The sequence below is a fragment of the Armigeres subalbatus genome, chromosome 3 (genome assembly GCF_024139115.2).
Source record: "Armigeres subalbatus isolate Guangzhou_Male chromosome 3, GZ_Asu_2, whole genome shotgun sequence".
Lineage (NCBI taxonomy): Eukaryota > Metazoa > Arthropoda > Insecta > Diptera > Culicidae > Armigeres > Armigeres subalbatus.
In genome coordinates this window covers 109,305,919-109,318,194 of record NC_085141.1, presented here as the reverse complement: position 1 = coordinate 109,318,194, position 12,276 = coordinate 109,305,919, and the positions used below count along the sequence as shown (strand labels likewise).

The 12,276-nt window shown below is 37.4% G+C and overlaps 1 protein-coding gene across 7 annotated transcripts in view; it reads right to left on the bottom strand.

Annotated features, from left to right (window-relative positions):
• LOC134227029 (organic cation transporter protein) overlaps positions 1-12,276 on the bottom strand; it is a 220,900-nt gene that overhangs the window by 46,600 nt on the left and 162,024 nt on the right. The window contains exon 1 of one of the 7 annotated variants that reach the window (XM_062708220.1): positions 428-449. The exons of the other annotated variants lie outside the window; for them this stretch is intronic. The gene's annotated coding sequence lies outside the window, so the exon portion shown is untranslated. Of the gene's footprint in view, positions 1-427; positions 450-12,276 lie in introns of those variants that run through there. 7 annotated transcript variants of the gene reach the window in all.

The window sequence follows — 12,276 nt, the reverse complement described above, 5'->3', positions numbered from 1 at the left end:
AGAAAGAATTGAGTTAGAATTCAAACGAAATTCGATGCTGCATAATATAGAATCATTCGCAAGTAGTCATTCTAACCAGAGTAAATGTGATTATTATTTTATTCTCAGTGCACCAGGACAGAGTATCATCATTAAGAGGAAATCGCCTGAAACAAAACAGCTACTGCATTCTGAATACATAGCGTGTATGGTCGACTGGCATATGTAGATAGATATGGCATGGAATCAGCCAGAGCCAGACTGGCGTTGGCACGCAGCTTGTCATCATGTTGCCGGTTGAGTGAAATTAATTGAATCGCGAGAGTAAACATTCATCCGGGGAAGCTATATGTAAATATTGAGGCTATGTAGATTGAAGGTGTTGCAAAACGTTGCGTGTGTGAGTATGAATCTCCCGATTCATATGTTCAAGCAAGTTTATACTCACCTTTTCCTTTTGCCAATTTTTGCCAATGCACTGTCGTCTTAGCCTACATTTATATAATTGTTTTTCTTCAGTATGTTCAGACTGGGTGAGTAAAATAATGAACTATTCTCGAAACACATTGCTTGATTTTTTAGACACTCCACTCGTCAAATGGCAGTCATTTTATTCAATTATTTCTTTATTTCAAAAACAACATCCTGAGTTAGTTTTCCAGTCTTTTACAACTTCCGCTCGCAAATTGCCCAATTGCAATTCCGATTGGGTGAAATTAAGGGTAACTTGATGAAATAAAACCTCGAAATGTCTATCCACTGAAGTTAGAGCTAGCCAAATCTGCCTGCTCAAATTGCGCAATATTTTATCCTGACCTGCATTTGTTGCTTTGTTTCCTATTAAAAATTGACAAATAGAACTATGGAATCAGAAACTATGGCCAAATACTTTTTTAAGAACCAAACACGCAAGTCTCACCCACTTTTTGGACACTCGTTCTTAACCGATTTGCTTCCTATTGAAAATAGGCTGGATCGGACGCTGGGCTCAAAATTATGGTCAAGATACTATTTTTATTATTCACGAGAAAGGCCCGTATGAAGGGGGAGCTTGGCAGAAGGAAGGGCGTGTGATATGTGCCATCACAAATATTGCCCTAGGCTCGCTTTCAAATCGACTTCTATAAAAACATTCTTCATGCCTTCCGTATCCTAACGGAACTATCAATTCTATACTTTCGCCTCTAATTCTATCATAAATATGTACGTCTGAGTTTAGAAGATGATATTAGCATTTCTATATCATTGTAAATCGTTTAACTTCACGTAGAAGTAACACGCACAAAATCATTAATTTAGAATAAATACGTTTTCACAGTTTTCCCATAGCTTCGCCGCCACAGACCGTTTTCTTGCACACCGCTAAAGACAGTTCTAAGCGCACTCTTAGTGCTTGCAAGTCCTGCTCGAGCATGACCAAGTTGCATGTCCGTAGAGTGCAAGCGCTGCTACCGACGGCAAATTTCAGCCGTCGTCAAGCGATTATGATTTGCAATTTGGAGATAATTCTCTTCTGTTAAGTTAAGTAAGTTCCGATTTGCTTTTAATAATGCGCCTTCTCAATCACAAACAGAAACAAAATCAGATTTTTTTTGGAAACTATGTTCAATTTTGATACACATAGTTCAGTTTGCCATTTTAAGGTGTTTTTATGAGATATTGCGAAAAAAATTCGGCTGCCGGTGGGACTTGAACCCACACTATTCCACTGACGTATTACCAATTATACAACAGTTGCCCTTGCCAATGATTTCGATGATTTGCGGCTGAAACGCGATAAGGCCATCCTTGTGAATAATTTTTTGCAGCGTTTCTCTACGACGAGCGCTTGCGCTGCTACCAACGGCAAATTTCTACCGTCGACCTCCTCTATTATAAAATTATGATTCTGAAAAGAACCGTTTTTTTGTCAATATTGCGCCTTTCCGATAACAAACAGAAACTAGATCAGAAAATTTTAAACAAAATTCCACTTCACTGCTATTGAAGACTACGTCTTTCTTTCAGATTCGCCACTGATGGTGCTGGAATGCAACCGACGCATTTTTTTTTCAATCAACCCTCAATTGTCTTAAACTTCTGGTCCTGAATAGATCCAATTTTCAATCCACAATGCGTCTAATCACCCATTGCAACTAAACGTTAGTCCGAACCAAGCATAAAAAAATACATGACTACGGGTGCTATCCGACGGCCACTTGATGATTTTTCACAGAGAAGCCACCATTTTGAATAAATTTTTAGCATCGTCATTGATGTTTCGGGACCGCAATCGAAACCATTTTTGCAATCAACCCTGTCTTCTCATAAAGTGTTGGTCCTGAAAACAACCGACTTTCTTTTCACACTGCGCCTTTCTAATCACTAACAGCAACCAAATGATGATCGAAACATTGTGCAATAATTCGATAATTCTCTTTCTACTGGGACTGTTGCTACTGGCATCATCTTACGACAACTACTGTGTGGCCCTTGTATTTGCTGTCCGTGGAGTCATGGATTGAGCTGAGTTTTAGAGCCCATATTAAGTTGTACGATTTGGATGTATGTGCTTGTGATGCACGTACGAGATTTTTTTTTATCTTTATTAGAGAGACTTGCAGCCCTTGGCTGGCTCGTCTCTGAAAGATTATTATTACTGTAATACATTCAAAAACAATACAATTCAAATTATTTTTTCTTAGATCTAGTATTGTAGACTTTCCACTCTGATTTGGAAAAGTTTCCGTCGTTGTCTGGACAGCTCTGATCTTCACAAGCTCTTTTACATTCTTGTTCTATGGCGTCCGTTTCATTCGTTTCGTTTGTTCCAGTTGACAATCTTCTCTTTGCCGCCGCGGTGCCGTATTTAATCTCGTTGATGTTAATTCCGTTTTCACTATTGCCGTCACCGTCATCGTTTTCGCCTTCACTTGGATCGGCTCCTGCCGATGGGTTATCTGTTTTGTTTTGCTCATCGTCGTTGTTCTGTCTATCGGTTGAGTTTGATGCTTACGTACGAGATTTGATGGTGTACCCTTTTGAACAGTGGCTAGCGCAATTCGATTTTTCAATTGTTCAGCGCCTTTAATCCATCGTTTTTGATAGTTGGGCAAAATCTTAAAGAGTTTGTCGATCGATTGATACCAAAATCTTCAAATTCGGTTGAAAGCCGACTGAGTTGTTATCCCATACTTCCGAACTACTTTTCGTGACGGTCTCAAATTCGAATCTGAAGAATAACCCCCATGTCTTCCCGTAATCCTACGTCAAAAAATAGCTTCAGGCTGAAAAATGTGTGTCAATCGACTCCCTTCTCACCGAGTCTGGACCTAAGGCACTTGGAGTACAAATAACTGCGATTCTAGACCTGTGCGCCGGTCATATCATCGGCGGCGGCGGCGTGGTGGTCACTTTTACCCGGCGGCGGCGGCGTGGAGCAGCGTGGATGAAAAAATCATTGGCTAAAAAAATCAATTTGAACGCGGATTTTTGGATTCACGCGGTTTTGGTTCACACGATAGGAATCGCCCGTAAGAAATTAACTACAGTGAATTAAATTTTAAAAAATATTATACGTTTGCTGATCATCAAACAGCACATTCAAAACAGTCAATTGTCGGCCACCTTAAGCAGAACACTTGTTATAAACGAGTTACTGTGACCTATGTAAGACCAAATCCAGTCATATATGTGTTGCAGCAACCAAATCGATCTAAATTGTGCTACTCGGGACGCTTAACAATTCCTGATTTCAAAATGTTATTCAAATTAACGCTATTAAATTTTGTTTTTTTCTCTGATTTGATGAATCAAATTTTGACAATAAATGCTGTTTCACTTTTCGTGACCCTTGAGCAATGTTGAGAATTGGATTTCGGTGTCATAGAACTAATATAGGGGAACGGTTCGGCACTTCATACCATAGATCCTGTTTCCATCCCATCAAAATCGAAGCAGTGAAATGGAATTTGGTTTGCTTCTTATTTTTGTGATTTTTTCACCAGTGAGCACGCGTGTTAATAAAAAGAAGCGACGAGATTGGTGCTGTATTTCTTTGTTTTGCGATGAGATGAATATATGTTCAGTGAGATGGAAAACAGTTCCCCTAATTTGTTTTTTTTCAAAAGTTATTTCCAATACACTGCCGTTATACGCATTACTGTCCCATGTATATAGGAAATCACAGCAAACATGGGACAAATATGCGTATGACGGCAGTACAGGTTTTGGATACACTCCAGTCGTTTTACTTCTCAATATATCTAAATTATAGAAAAATTTAAACTACCATTCTTTGAGTTACATATACAATTGGGCAATGAGTGACTGCATATTTATTTTTTTAGATGACTTGCAGTGCTACTTCGTTCAGCTGCTCTGACCCCTGGATCCTGGAACTGGAAGGACATACACGATGGAATCCACTAATGACAGCCACAATGGACATTTTATTCCGCACTTCGCGTTCTTGTATGCACACATCTCAATAGATGATCAACATAACTGAAAATGAATACTAGCTGAGTATGACTGGGGCATGACGACCAACCAAATTGAATATTTTTCCTGAAATTTGGTTCAATATTTAAAAAAAGTTCTTGGTGGTGTTCCTATTTCTAATTTAAACTAAGATTTTTTTTGAAGTTCCTACAGGCGTCCTTAGGAAATATCATTAGGAATTTCTTCGTAAAATCTCATGAGAATTTCTGCAAAAAATCATATATGTATTCTTTCTAAAATCCATTCAGGTACTCTTTGGGAGATTCCTTTGGTAAAACCATACAATATCCCTGCAGGAATTCATTCTAAAATTTATTAAAGAATGAACTTGTTTCCGATGGAATTCCTAAGAGAATTTTCTAAACACGAATTCCTGAACAGAGAGAACTTCTTAAGTAATGTAGAGGAAAAGGATGAAGAAAGCATTTCCGGCAAAATTTTTGAAGGAATTTTCTGAAGAACTTTGGGAACTGAAGAAATTTCCGATGAAAAATCGGTAGGAGCCTTTTGAGAAAATTTCGAAGGAATCCTCCCAAACATTTTTAATGGAATTCCCAACAGAATTTCCGAATACATCCCAAAATCAATTTTCGAAGGAATTTTCAAATAAATTTCCGAACAAATTTTCAAAGGAGTTTTGAAAGAATTTCTTAAGAGATCCCGAAAAAAAATAGAGAATGTTGTGAAGGATTTCCCGAGGGAAATGTTCAAAAATTTCTTCCCAAAGATACCTTTGATAGTCGAACACTCCGTGTTGTCCGGAGCAAACCCGAATGTATTTTCCTATTACAGGTCGCTCGATCTTGGGCCGCCAGTCGCCAGTCTCCCTGCACACCGGCTGCACGCGAATCTTCCTCGATTGCATACAGCCAGCGAGTGCGGGATCTACCCCGAAATCTTCTTGCAGGTTCTTTTGTTGGTCTCTCTCCCGGCATACGCACTACATGTCCAGCCAACTGTAATCTGCCGTATTTTATCAGCTTGCCTATGTCTGCATTTTTGTACACTTGGTACAACTTGTGATTCATTCATTCGTCTGCGCCAATTATCATTTTTCTCCACGACGCCAAGTTTTGAGCGCAGTATTTTCCACTCAAACACTCCGAGAATTCGATAGCCTGCATCTTTTAACGTCTCTTTTTCATAACCGGAAGAATGAACGATGTGTACAGATCTAGTTTTGTCAGTAGCTTCCTAAAGTTACCAAAGAATTTACTGGAGGAATTTTTAAAGGATTACCCGGACAAATTCTCTAGTAATTGGTTAAGGTAGTTTTGAAAGAATTTCGATGAGAATTTCAGGAAAAATTGCCAAGGAACTTGTAAAGAAACCCCGAGAGAAATTTCTGAAGCGAATTTCGAAGGAATTCTTAAAATAATCTTCCGAAGGAATTCCTAAATAAATTTCTGAAAAAAATTCAAAGCAAATTTCCAAAGCTTAAAGAAATTTCCCATATCCGTTAATGAATTTCTTAAGGAGCTAATATAAAATATTTGGAGGAATTCTGAAATAATTAAGGAAAAAAAATGTAAAGGATTTTCAGAAGGTAAATCTGAATTTCTGAACGAAGTCTTGATAAAATGTCCAAAGAAATTTTCGGAGAAATCTAAGAGAGACGGAAGTTCCTTCAAGAGTTACTTTGAAAAGTCCTTCAGGAATTTCTTCGGATATTCCTTCAGGAAGTTGTTCAGGATTTTTTAGAGAAATTTGAAAAGAGTTCTCAGAAGAATATCTGAAAGATTTTCTAGAAGAATAACATAATGTTTTCCCAAAGTTTTCCTAAACAAATTTCTGAAGGAACGCGTGGAGAAAATTCCAAATTAATTCCTGAGGGAAATTTCAAGGAATACCCGAAAGACTTTCTGGAATTCTTTCCGGAAGAGTTTTTGTAGAACTCCTTGAGGCAATTTCCAATTTAATTTCTGGACGAACCTCCAAAGGAATTTCTTTAGGAATCTGCGAACCAATTACTGGGAAAAAATCCGAAGGAATTCCCGGAGAAATAACAGTAGGCTTTTTCTCTGAGATTCTAGTAAAAATGTCTTCATTAAGAATCCGGAAATTCCTTCAAAAATTCATTCATGGATTACTCCGGAAATTTCTTTAGAAATTCTCTTGGGAAGTCTTTTAGATTACCTACAAAAACTCTTTTAGCAGTTCAAACGTGAATTATTTGAAAATCCATTCAGGCTCTCTTTTGAAACCCTCCAGGAACTCCTTCAAAAACTCCTCCAAAAATTCGTTTGAGAACACCTCAAAAAAAATTTTCTTTGAATAATCTTAAAAAATGTGCCAAGAATTTCTTCTGATATTTCTCCAGGGATTTCTTTAAAAGTTTCTTCGGAAAGCCTCCGAGATGCCTTCGTAGATTTCTTCAAAAAATTCTTTTGGAATTTCTTCCAGGAAATCATTTGCAAATGAATTGGAGAATGAAATAGTTTCAGATAATTAATGAAATTTTTGAATAAGTAAAAAAAAAACAACAAACAGTAAAAAATCGATTCCCAGCCCCCCCATCAACCTCTCGTCAATCGCCAGCAGTGCCGCAGCAGTTCGGCGTAATGGGGAACGCGTCTGACCAACACAGCTACCTGACGGCGACTGACAAACTGACTCTCTTTTCGGAGACATACCTCCAACGGACTCGATACATGGCAAACGGAACAAAGCATCTACATGGACTCACGATATGGACGAACGAACGGACGATGATATGGACAATAGCTAATCTAAAAATAGATTCTGTGTGGATTCTAAGCGACGAGAATACCACAGTAGATCTCGGCATGTCGGATGTTAAATGCAAGTTATCTTAAGATTTCGCTTGAAAAACTATTGAAAACAATGATTTTTCTTAACAAAATTGACTCCCTTGCACCTATAGTGGTGCGACTGTACCAATAGTGGCGAGTCTCATAAGAAACCAATGGATAGCACCACTATATGAACCAAAATTAATTTTTACCGCCACTAAAGGAACAGTGTACCCATAGTGGTGCAAGCAATATTTGGTAATTGTTGATGTTAAATGACATCTATCTCATTTTTGTTAACAAATTTATTAGTTTATCTATTGACTAAGATATTAAAAACGTGAATTTCCCATAATCATCAATTTAAAAAAAAAAATTTTTTGTGGATGTACTAATACCTCCACTATTGGTACCTATAAGGAATTCAGAAAGAAACTTCCGATAACATTGCTTTAAACATTTAAAGAGTTGCTAAACAATTTTCGAAGAAACTCTCAATTAGACGAATTCAAAAGATTAGTAAAACATTGCATGTATTATTCTTCTTAGTAAATTAAATCTACTTGATGAAGCCACTTTCAAACTCACAAACTAATCAACCAACCTATTCAACAATGTATGTCACCACACTGACTTAGAGACACCGTCACTTGAGGTAGAGCTGAATTTGAATTCTGACAAGTTCCACTCTAACAACATTTATGGGCTATTATGGGACCAGTTTAGTACTATTCCAAATAATTCCACCACATTGTATTGCTTTACAGATACGTATTTCGTCCTGAACTGTAAATCCATCTTCAGTGTCTCGTACTTTACTCTACTTGACCCAAGTTTTTTTTTATTGCGATTAGTCACCGGCGTGGCAAAATCGTCGGCGGCGGCGGCGTGAGTAAAACCACAGTTATACTTTTAATGCAAGGCACAATATTAAAATAGAAAAATAAAATTTCACTGGCAAAACAGTATTTTCAATTTTATATTATTTCGGTTTCAAGTGATATTGGGTCATTGGAATTATAACTTGTATGTGAGCAAAACTATCTGATCAATTCATTTTAATGATGATTCGAATACAATGCTAAGTGCTTAAAACGTACGATTCCCATACGCTTTTCAAAACCATTTATTCGAAAATTCAAACAAAGTTGCAGTCATATTTCGACACTCAAGATCGTGAAAATCGACAGCTACTGCCACATTGCCCTCTAGGTATTGGCAGTAGGAGTGGATTTCAATTCAATTTTATTACTAGGGGAAGGAGGGGCAATATGCCCTAGCTAAGCAAAGACTGCTCTAATGTCTTTTTATGGGTATTTTTACCTTGTACAACATTTAACCAATATACCTAGCTAATGCCATTTAAAAATTTGTAGGAAATCTTAATCAAACTCATGAGGTAAAACGCCTTCTAGCTAGCAGCGTTTTGGGAACAAAGCACCACGCGTCGGCGATTCAGCATTCTGGTATGGACAGTGCGTGGAGACGCGTAGTACATTTTAGGTTAGTCCTCCTAGGGCGTTTTTCCTCCTTCCACAAAATGTGGAAAATTTCAGTTTTTCCAACCTTCTTATCTTTTATTTTGACACTTTTTTTGCCTAACCTACATAATTTTTGGTCTAGTTTTATTACGGCCATGCCAAATACGGTAAATATAAGGGAATACCCAAAAGGCGTTTTGCCCCGGAGGGCGTTTTGGGGCCGCTTCCCCTATAGCAGTGATCCCCAAAGTGCGGCCCTCGGGCCGCATGCGGCCCTCGAAGCCTTTTCCTGCGGCCCGCGAAGGATTTCTGAATCTACACTACATGTGGCCCATTGATAAGCTTTAGATGACACGAAAAGCTTCTCATCATGCTCAGTTTTTTGTTATATTCAGGGAATCTGTCAAGTTCACATAATTACGATGTTTTAGCACCATCATGATTAATTCAAAAGATTGATTTAAACAAATTGATCAATACAGTTACGCCCCTTTAATCCTAAGCGTGATAATTTATCACTTCATAAATGTTACGTAGGCCAACTTCGATTGTATTGCCCCGGGCTATGAAAACAGCAACTTCGTCCATTATTTCGCAGATTCAAACGAACTAAATGTTGAACTACTGGTCAAACTAATGTTGTCCTATACTGCTCTGAATTGAGGAAACTTTCAATACAAGTTAGGGTTTGCCAAATTTAAATTTGCTTTATTTTAACTCCAGAAAATAATCTGAATATCATCGTACTTTACACTACCGTAGTGCAAGGCTTCTGTTGACTCTGGGGGCTACTTTGGATTTTTGATTTTCAAAAAAAAAAATTAACGAAAAAAATATCAAATTTTAAACAGAAAGTTGACATCCAACTATCAACACGACACCCAAATGGTGATAATAGCAATTTGCTAGTAACTTACGTTATAATTTTTGTTTCAAAATGTCCAAAATAGCCCCTGGTTTGTCGACGGAATCCTAGAACGATGGTACTCAAAATATTTAACAAAAGTCAAGAAATTTCCCATGCTTCAATTAGATGGTGAAAAAAAGTTTCTGTAAAATTCAATTGATCGGAAATCTGGAAACACGGCAAATAGTACGGAATTCAGATTTATTCGATTTCTATTCAAAACTACTGGCAAGTTCACCTGGCTTTGGAAACATGTTTGTTGTTATTTGACACGACAAGTTATGATCAATGGTGTCTTGAAATTTTGATTTTTATCTGTTCTTTGTCATAGAATTGGGAGATTTCAATATTTTGAGTGCTCAAATAGGAAAATAAACTTATCAGTTTTTTATTCCATATTTAAAGTCTTTTAACAGGTAGAAAAAAGTTAAGAAATCCTTTACTGTTGTGTGTAGTGAACAATAATCCTTCAACAATTCAAAATATTAGAATCGGAAGACATATGATCATTTGGGAAAATAGAGAACATATACTGCAAACTATGCTAAAAACATTTTATTGCGAAAAGATTTTTCTCGTGTCATGTCCGCTGCCACAAAAGAATTTGTTAATGTCAGTCAACAAAAGTCAGCTACGGTGATAAAACCCGTGGAATATAATGTTTTTACAAGTCTCGCGTGATTTTTGAAAACGTCGTAAGTCCAAAAGAGAGGCTCTCTTTGAATACTTTCTCTTTCGATTATTACAAAGCCATACTAACATTTACATTGGATTTTCCAGCACCGATCTGAAGAAAATAGCTTTGTCTAGTGTGCTGAGGTGAAAATATTGCAACAAATTTTAAACTAGCTTAGATATTAGCAAAAGAGAGCGTAATGAAAGAGAGTCTCTCATTTGGACTCACGACGTTTTCAAAATCACGCGAGAAGTATGTAATTTGAAAAAGATTCATCACAACTCATGTTACTGAAATGTGGAACACATAATAAAAATCGTTTTGATTAAGCTGTAAAATTCTACATGGAATGAAAAACAAATCATGCAAATGTACTGCGGCCCGCTCCAACAGTTCAAAATTGCTATGCGGCCCTGGATAGTAAGCATGCTGGGGACCACTGCCCTATAGGGTACTAAAGTTTAATTGAATACTGCTCATTGCACCTCTGTTTGGCTGGATCTCGATTAAGCACGTGCCCCCGAGTATCCCAAATGTGCATTCCAACTCAATTAAATTTCGCCTACCAGCATCAACCTTGGAAAGTATTTGCATGGTGAACGAACTCAACGAGTTCTAGCGCAGGAGGCAAAGTCCTCTTGCCGTAAAAATATTTGTTAATTTTCGCCAAACATGCGTGTGGATCATTCGCGTCGCAATAAACGTTTGTTATCAAAATTTCAATCGGTTTCATACCCACTATTTAGACATCTGGGCACACATTCCTCTGGGCACTACTAGTGCGGGGGTGTTAACTGATGGGATTGTTGATGCTCCCGGCAGTTTGACGAATTGTTTCTCAGCATTTATTTTCATTCGTTCTGGGGAATGAGGAGGCATGCATTCGAATAATTTGTTTGTCCACTTAACCTGTGTTGGACGCGAGGTTAAGTGATTGGTGAGACTGTTGAGTCGAGTGTTTGGAAGACAAATTTATGTTATTTATAGACATGAATTCGGCAGCTAATGGATGTCACGATGTCAAAATAATGATTATGATCGTACTCGCGTGTGCCGTGTTTTTTGCCTTTCTTGTGCCTTACTGTGTGAATGGTTTTAAGATCACTTCGAAATTGTTTTTTTTAATGGAAAACCCGAATTGCTTGATGTCTTATTACCGATCCAACCGCATTTACAAGGTTTTGGTCGATACTTTGGGGATTAAATTTGTAAACATAAATACATACTTGCATGGGAATTGTCTGAATCTTTTTGTACACTTTTCAACACTTATTCAAAAAACATTTAGTTCTACTGATCTTTTACTTGATCAGATACGATGTTCCCAAACGGCAGCCAAAAAATAACTGATGAATGTTGAACTTTCAAAAACTATTCGCCCCGTGATTGAGGTTCGTTGTTGAGCATAATTTTCATTTGCGAATTCGCAACGTAGATGTTCCTCTTTCACAATCCAATTGTGCCCCTTGATTGGGACAATAGCACATTCTACTTTGATGGCTGCACGCGTCTCCCGACAGCACAAAACACTTCGGCTTATCGAGCGCAATTGACGTCTGCTGCTTGTTAGTAATCCGTGACCAATCTAATTAGCGAGGGGAATAAATCTGAATTATTGGACGTTATAATCTGCCTCAATGTGGCGAACTTCTCACATCAACCGTATTCACACCATTTGCATTCCTTTCTGTTGTGACTGGTGATAAGTCTATTTTGCTAGCTAATTCTGGTATTGTTGAAATATTGAAAGATTAGCATAATTTATTCGAAGACGACATTTAGGCCATTCAGTGTATAATACGTTGAACTTTAACTTATGCTATCTACTCAATCACGATTCTACATATTTATACTTATAACATTGTCTAGACATGTCTAACTTCACTAATCGCACTAAACTCTTCCATATGCTTTTTCACGATCGTGATAAAATTGAATTTTAATTTTTAGAATGTAAAAGAAATCAGAAAACAAATCCAGTGAGATAAAATAAAAAAG